This window comes from Anabrus simplex, chromosome 2 (assembly GCF_040414725.1).
Source record: "Anabrus simplex isolate iqAnaSimp1 chromosome 2, ASM4041472v1, whole genome shotgun sequence".
NCBI classification, from domain to species: Eukaryota; Metazoa; Arthropoda; class Insecta; order Orthoptera; family Tettigoniidae; genus Anabrus; species Anabrus simplex.
This window is the reverse complement of record NC_090266.1, coordinates 885,349,644-885,358,688: the sequence shown is the minus strand read 5'-3', so window position 1 is coordinate 885,358,688 and position 9,045 is coordinate 885,349,644.

The window sequence follows — 9,045 nt, the reverse complement described above, 5'->3', positions numbered from 1 at the left end:
CAAGATGGCAGTAGTGAGGTTAGCGATGCGTTGTTGTCGATGACAGCTGTCAAAAAGCACGTGGCTTTGTTTACCAATTCAAATTTCCCGCGGGAGGCGGAGGAGGCCTCTGGGAAGGCCCCTCGGGAGGCGGAGGCGGAGGAGGCCTCTGGGAGGGCCCCCAGTGAGGCGGAGGCGGAGGGGGCCTCTGGGAGGTCCTCCCGTGAGGCGGAGGCGGAGGGGCCCCTGGGAGCCCGGAGGAGGAGGCGGCCGCCGAACCATCCAATTATACTACTCGTATCAGCTCTAATGAAGCGCTTTGGTGGAGGTAAAATCACTGAGCTCGTCGGCACGGTCCTCGGCTGGGTGATTATCATTCGCTCTGAGGACTCGGGTCACATCAGATTCTACGAGAAGCACCTCTCACAACATTCACTTCGTCGGACTCCCATGTGCCATAGAACGCCCAGACGTCACAAGTAGACAGGTTGCTGCTAGGCCGACGGGAGACGACGGCCACCGCCGCCATGCAGACTGCCAGAGTGGAATGGCACAATGCGGAATCGTGCCCTTCGTCTGTTCTGGAGTCCACAGCCGCGAGGACCGGTGTGGTCGGCGAAGTACACGAGCGTCCCGATGGCGTGAACCAGGTGGTCTTGCCCGGCTTTTTGTAGTGGACGCAGACACTTAAGTTCACCAGTCAGTAACATCAGCACCTGCGCGGGCCACCTAGGATATGCCCAACACCTGTACGCAAACCAAGGCAGCACACAGGACGGCGAACGGTAGCACAGCAGTGGAGAGGGACGTCACCGGATTTTTCGACTTTACTACCCAGGCTCAGCCTACTAGCGCCTTCTTCACAATGCAGACATTGGCGTGGGCCTTACAGGACTGGGCAAGCACAAAATTGTCTGCGTCAACCGACGCTACCGACAACCAGGAAGGAAGAGAAGCCAGAACTCCAGCGGGGCTATCCACACCCTTGTGGACCCCAGGACGGGAGGAGAGCCACAGTCAGGACGATGCCTCCTCCTCGGCCAAGAAGAGTCCGACGCCAGGCCAAAAACGCCGCCCATGTGCCAGGAAGAAAAAGGAAAAGACGCCGGCCCACCAGGAAAGGGTCACCTATCCGCATTCCACAGCTGCGCACAGGGTACCTGTCAAACGAGGGACCACCAAGAAGAAGACCCAGCGGAAACTATTGAACCTATGACCTTTGTGCCCTAAGAATATAATGTATTAAATTGTCTATTGGATAAGAAATTCGATACTTGATAGCACGGAATTGACACATGGCGAGGGGTTGGCTGCCTTCTGTCCCACACTCTGGGATACGTGACGTCATTCGCACGTGTCAACGGCGGAAGAATCTTAAGTCATTTTGTGAACTATTTCAGAAGAGCGCGTGTGTGTGGCGTGCCCAAGCCAAGTCGAAAAAATAGTGCCTATCAAATGAGGTCATTTATCCAGCTAATTGCAAATGTATAAATTTTAAATGTCCATGAACACTACCGCCGGAAATGTAGCAAGTATATAGTCACCTTCAAAACTCTTGTAATTACGGTTTAGTTAAGTCAGAAAAGTTACAGAAATTTTCTTGGTGGCAAGGGGAGATGCCCGGAGAGAGGGGGTGGTGTCTATAAATATGAAGGGACACCATGACGAAGCCCTTGCATTTTGTATCACGAGGTTGAAGACAGAGCGTAAAATCGAACGACAAAAGTAGACTAAGTCCAACCCAGAGATTTTAGTAGTTGTGGCTGGGGTCTTGACTCCATGTGGAGAGAGTTTTTCTTGAAGTGGAAATAATTGTACCAAATAGGACGGTCAAGGTACCGAATAAATTTGTAGTGGATGAGGAAAGTAATTCGTGTGCGGAAATAATTACAGTCCATCGTGTGCGCTCAACAAAAACAAGACCGAGCTCGATAGCTGCAGTCGCTTAAGTGCGGCCAGTATCCAGTATTCGGGAGATAGTAGGTTCGAACCCCACTGTCGGCAGCCCTGAAAATGGTTTTCCGTGGTTTCCCATTTTCACACCAGGCAAATGCTGGGGCTGTACCTTAATTAAGGCCACGGCCGCTTCCCTCCCACTCCTAGCCCTTTCCTGTCCCATCGTCGCCATAAGACCTATCTGTGTCGGTGCGACGTAAAGCAACCAGGAAAAAAAAAAACAAGTGAAGGGCATTTTCTTTTTTTATGCTTTATTTCCAGGAAACCGGAAGAATAAAATTATCTGTACAGCCAAAAATGTAAGAATGGCTAAATAAAATGCCAGGGTCACAGGTGAGCCCAGTGATGAACGCTGGCGTGACCTAAGGTATGTGACTTACCATCTTAACACCTATTATATCTTGTTTCATGATGTCTAAAATATATGTAATTGAAGGGTGTATATACGACTCAGTTGGTCGCCCCTATGTGGTTTTTGTAAATGTCAGAATACGACGGAAAAAAGTGTCATTTCTTTTATTTTCCACTTGGATAAATTTTTGAAGTCTTGCGAGTGCCGTATGATGTAAAATGTTATTAAATAGGGTTTCGAAGTAATATCACGTCCAATGTAGATCGTCATTTCCGTGTGTTTATTGCCTATATTTTGTGATGTCAAATTAAGTTGTTCATTCGACGTAAAATTTTTCTGTCTGAAGTTTTGAGGTAAATAATATGAGAAAACCATAGTTACCCATTTTCAATCGAGTGGAAGCGCGCTACCGGGTGAGAGTATAGAGTGATGAATTTGGTCACGGATTGAAACGTTTTTCTAGGCCCATTTAAACTGTGTTTGACTGACAATAAAAAAAGATTTAGTAGAATTTTTCAGTCAATTGCGTGAAAATCCAGTTATTAAAATACGATATCATTTTATGCGAAGTTATTCATTATTAAAGCACTGTGCGTTATTAGACGTCGTGGATTCTAGTAAGGATTTTATTCCGGTTCTTTTGTCAGTGATAGTCGTGAGTTTAGAAAACAGGGGTTAGTTTTGTCGTGTCAGTCGAGATGAGATTTGTGAATCAGGTTGGAGACCTGTCAATAAAGCCGGGACTTGTGGAAGCCCGAGGAAGATTTTGTATAATGTGTGGGGATGGAAAGTAGAAGTACGGAATCCATGGCGGTATTAATTTGCGACGTGTATAATTATTGTGGGCATCTTGAAGTATAATCTATGTGCATTTTGTTGGTTAGAATAACGTATTTGTGTAATTATGTCGGCAGAGTTTAAAGGTTGCATTCTGAGAGACCAGTTAGGTAGAACGACCAGATGTCACATCCCCCGATAATGTTAATAACAAATATATATGAGAGAGAAAAAGAGGCGAAATGCCGTCAGCTGATAGGGGTTCGCCGCTGGGATAACGGAACAGGCAGAGTGTGTTACGCATTGAATTGAGATTGCATTTCTCGGCAGGGGATAACGTTAAACGTTGGATTTAGTTGAAATTTTCATCCGGGAATTACGTGTGTGTTATTAGACACTGTAAATTTGTCTCATTGGAACGTAATGTGCATTTGAGACCGCGAACTTCGAATATAATGAACAAGATTAGCCAAATTCAGGGTTGTCCAAAGTATAGAGTGATGGCAGTGATGATTGTTTGTCTGTGAGGGGTGCGCAAACTTTATAAATGTTATGACGAGATATGACATCGTAATTATATGGCGAGTTGCTTTTGGTTTGTACGTAATTATTAGGGTTATCCAAGTGTTAATAATGGCTAGGGTTAGATTAGATTTAAAGTGTGAGGTCATAAAACAAGATATAAACTGGACATGAATGATGTAATAGTTCATTTCCAGCTATCGGAATCAACAAATAAACATCACAGGATTAGAAATTTTACGTCACAATTGCGTAGGAATTTGTGAAGAAACCATTAGTCCGCGGAGATAGAATTTGTTGTTCTTAAAGATTTCATTAAATCATTTAAATTTATTTAATTATTAAATTCAGTGAAACCGCATTTTGAAATAACATTAAATCAAGCGAATGATTTGGAGATGCATTCTGGAAATCTTAATTTGTTTTCTGGGGAATGTGTAAATGTTAACGTAACGATTAAGGGGACATATCCGAAGGTAATGGATTTTACTGCCACAAAGTATTGTGAGCATTGCTATTGTATTATTTAACTTTGATTGATTGAGCAGTGAAGGTGCTGGGGATAGTAAAGTGGAAACTTTGGTCATCAACCGATGTAACTTAAGTGTTTAACCTTCAGCTTAGAAACTTGGCTGGTCAGGGGGTCATCAACCTCAGTGACTTAGATTAGGGCCTTATGCCACAGTAGCATCATTTCCCTTGCGGTCATCATCCACAATGACTTTAAAGTAACTTAGAAGTTTAGATGTCGGTCCATGACATAGTCGCAGGTCACATCGATTCAATTAAGGGTCCATGCCGTATAATCACTGTGTGGCACACACCAATTGGACGGCCTCAATTATACCCAGAGTCCAGAGTTCGTGTCACGAGGGCTGGACCATAAAGAATCACTATGATGGTACATGTAGTCTCACATGGAAGCCAAATTTAAGGATTTCCTGACTTTCCTTTCTTTAATTAATAATTGAGACAATGGTTTCTAGTACGGATACCCATCAGGCAGTTACGTCAAAGGCTCACACCAGTGTTCTGACCCTCTATGTGAAATTAATTGTGGTGTCCAGTGGACACAATTGAGTTAAATGATACCGTGGATATAGCAGAAATGCTACATGAAACATATGAATAAATAGGAACATTATTTAAACAAACCTTTCATTTGAGTAGATATATTAGAATTACTGAACCCTACCTTTACCTCAGCAAGTGACGAAGAACCCGATACGACCCAAGAGACAGATCTCATGAAATTTGCTGATAGGTAAGAAAGGTAGGTATCCTTCAGTATGGGCCAAAAGGGTTCACTATGATGTGGTGAGACCCGAACGTCCCACTCTACAACTGTTGCAGTGTTTCCGCTTTATGAGGTGGGGCCAGTGACATAGTAGCTGTGGGTTCCAGATATGCTGCAACGGCTGTTCTTGTGATCACCACCACACAGCATACAAGGCACCTAGGGAGGCGCCGGTGTGCGCCAACTACGCGGAAGGCCATCCGGCCTCTCATCGAAGTTGCCTGGTTTGCAGAACCATGGCTCGGGCAGGGAGGAAGGAGGCCCCTCGCAATGTGCCTGCCCCCTCCAGTTGGCCCCGCCTCGTTGGACGTGGCCGCATTCTCCGTGATCGGATACTGATTGTCAGGGACCCCAAGGGGATCAAGCTGTGCAGCAGGTCTTGGAATTCCACACGATATAGCTTTGTAACCGGCAAGGTCCGCTCTAGCGACAGCAGCTCCTAGAAGGACTGATCCCATGAATAACTTCAACGTCTTGGAATGGGATATTGACCTGGGCACGATCCTCTTCCTAACTAACAATATTACCTAGACTTTTCCAGCCCATATCCTCGCATACAGTACAAAATGTCAGGTTTTATACGTATGTATGCAACTTTCTATTTCTGTCTATGTGTTTCATCATTGACCCTTACTATCCGATTACACTGCTATGATAACATACCACCTCACCTGGCCTGGTAACATGCAGAGCATGGCGATATGCAGATACATCTTATAGTATCAATTCCTCCGTATAATCCCTGCTGTCTCTTTCTCGTCTTAGAATTAACAGCATGTCGGGGGCTCTGTAGATTTTGCTGATCGCGACGCGGGGAGAGCGTGTTCACCCCACACCATAAAATGTTATGTAAGACTGGTGCTGGCTCCGTGGACGAGGTATATAGCAGAGATTGTACCTTTAACTCATCATATTATGGAGTCTATAACTAAAGTTCCCTGATATCTGGGGGGAATCAACTCGTAAGGAGCACCCTCCAACCACAACGACGATGAAAGCGGACTAAATTTAGGTACTAGTACAAAACGTTTTCATTCCGTCCCTAAAGGAGTTGGCAGCCCTCCTAGATAGTAACGCCTTCTCGCAGGACAGTGAGATTTATTTCGTTGAAAGAGATATTTGGAGAAGGTGAGGGGGTTGGCGGCCGTGGCCTATATTCCGAATTGACACAACATTCACCTTAGTACAGGAGAAAGGAAAACCATCCTCAGGACACCCAACGGTGGGAACCAACCCCTCCAGGTCTCCCAAATAAAGAGGCGCGAATTCACGGTAGAGCCGTGGCCACCCGTCGTATGCTCGGTTGATCGATCGGAGTGAAGATTTTCCGGATCATGGACCAGCCATGGCCACTTGTAGGCCGAAGACTACTCTGCAACCACCGACCATTTGCTAGGTGGTTAGTCGGGCTATTTACACCAACATTCAGGGAACTCAATGGAAAACAGATGGAAGAGTACCTTTTTTGGAAACTTGTAGAACAACGTAAAGTCATAGATAACGTAAAGGGCTGACTCGTGCAGTCATACAGTATTCAGGCTGTGATTCACCTCGGCGAGTGCTGGTTGTATCGGCAAGTGATGAAGTTTCATGGCGATGAAGTATTACAAAGTAGGATGTGAGACGCGAGTTAGAGGGATATTTCCATCTTTATCACTCTACTCTCGAGGAGTATGGAAATTGCTGTCTTTTCTAAATCGTATTCTACTGCCTAATCTGAACTATGTTCCGGTATTCTTATTCCGATGCTACTACTTGATTTATGTACGCAATTTTGGACTTGGCTGAGCGCAAATCTTTGAAGTCTTTCTGTTTCTGTCTTTCAACTGAGTAGAGGGGGTTTCATTTCCCACCTCAGCCATTTTCGAAGTGGTTTCCCATGGTTAACCACTTTTCTTCAGGGAAATACTGGGATGGTACCCAACTTGAAGCCTCGGTCGCGTCCTTGTCTATCCCTTCCGATCTTCCCATCCCTCCACACGGTCCCTGTTCAGCATAGAAGGTGAGGCCGCTTGGGCGAGGTACTTCTACTCTTCCCTAATTGTATTCCCCCGACCGAAAGACTCATGCTCCATGACACTGCACTTGAGGCGGTAGAGGTGAGATCCCTTGCTGAGTCCGAGGGAAAACCAACCCTGGAGGATAAAGGGGATAAGAAAGAATTATTATGGTTTATACATTTTAATTCGTGTATTTTAATGTTAGATTGACTGATGTGTTTTGGCCGTATTAACGCATTTTCATATTATTGAATTGCATTTTATTTTATTTAAATGTGTGTCTTTTATTTCAGGCAGTTGCTTCTCAAGCAGGTAGTTTTCGTAGTAGAGCAGGAAGCCCAGTGTCCCACCCTATTAATACAAATTTATTTAATGGGCTGTTTTTCACTTCCACATTCATACACTTTGTTTGGTAATCAAGGTAAGTATCGTTCGTCTCCCTTTGCGTAACGGTTAGCGCTATCAGCTGCCGGAAGTGAGCTGAACCACCTCGGAACGAAAGCACGAGTTTACTTTTTTTAAGGTAAGTACCTAGATTAGATTTATATTATGCAATATTGATGGTATAATATTGTTATGGCTGAATTCCAATCAATTTTTACTGTCTTTTTTGTCCTTAGCTGTGTATGTATTCTCGGGTATTTTGCTCTTCCCCTCGTTGGTGCCTCATTACGCGTACGTGACGTTACTAGTTAGCGTCACGAATTATTACATACCTTGATTGTCGTCACAGGATGCAATCGTTAATAGCGATTATTGTGGCCTGGTTGCATCTCTTGGCAGGCCCTCTAAAAGGGGGGGGGGGTGATGTCTGCTTTGTGATATACCGTACTGCGTGTTGGAGGAAGTGGTGTGTATTCTGTGTGGATTGCAGAAATGTAACAAAACCGTGAAAACACGGAGTAGAATAGTGTGGGTAGCTTTATGCCCAGCCGCCTTTGCCCCTAGAATTGGTGTAGACTGAGTGAACCTCAGGTTCATGTGCCTCCCCAGAAGTGGAAATCTCGTTTCGAAATTTTTCGACTTATTGACGAGAAATCAAAAGAAACCCTGCCATTCCAAGTGAACAGAGCACACATTTACAGCTTCGACTAGGCAGCTCCTTGCGGAAGCGTACAGATAGTACAAACACACTGACCCCGAGCTATTGCAATTAACTTCCGGTGATTACAATTCTAAACCCGGTCGGGAATCGACCCCGGGCCACCTCGGCCAAAGGCTCCTGCATTATCACTCAACTATGAAGGGAGACGTCAAACTAGTGAGGACATCTCTAACACTACTTAGATATCGGAGAGAACATGCGAGTACATTTTGGTAGAATATCTTAACATCTACCGCAGTGTGTACTTTATCTCCGAAATACTCATCATCGAGCAAAAGAAAATCTGAATGAACGCAATTTTGCATCAGCAAGTGAGATGAAAGAATCATCGCAAAAGACATTACAGGCAGTTGGAAAACAGGGCTTCCAGCAGTGCTTCCAAAAAATTTTCTAACGCTGTCTGAGGTGTTGAGTAGGCTATGTTGGCTGTGCTTTGGTGTTTCAAAGTATTTACAGATTTTACGAATACTACCTCATTTATATATAGGCCTACCGGTATATATGATATTGCAATACGCAATGGTATTCTCTCGAACATGAACAATTTTTTTACTTCCACTTCCTCTAGCTTGGGGGCTGGGTGTTTGTGCAGTTTTCATCATTAGAATTCATCTAAAGTAGGGTACTCTCCTCACGGACGCGCAGGTTGCCTGTAGAGCGTTAACTCGAAAGACCTGCACCAGGACCCTCTTGTGGCCACACCCATTTTTTTTATCAATCTGTCTTTTCTTTCCTACAATTTGTTTCACGTCACACCGACACAGATAGATCTTATGGTAACGATTATTATTATTATTATTATTATTATTATTATTATTATTATTATTATTATTATTATTATTATTATTATTATTATTATTATTTGACTGTTTGTAACAGTAATGGTAGTAACATTACTAGCAATCGTAGTATAATTATTTAGCTTTATTTCAGTAGCTGAGTATTTAGGTATAGATGACCATTCTTACGGCATTTGGAGCAAAAATTCTTTCTTACTTTTCAGCATTACGGATGTCTACAGAAAATGCCTCCTCACTTTCATTACTAAATTCACTAG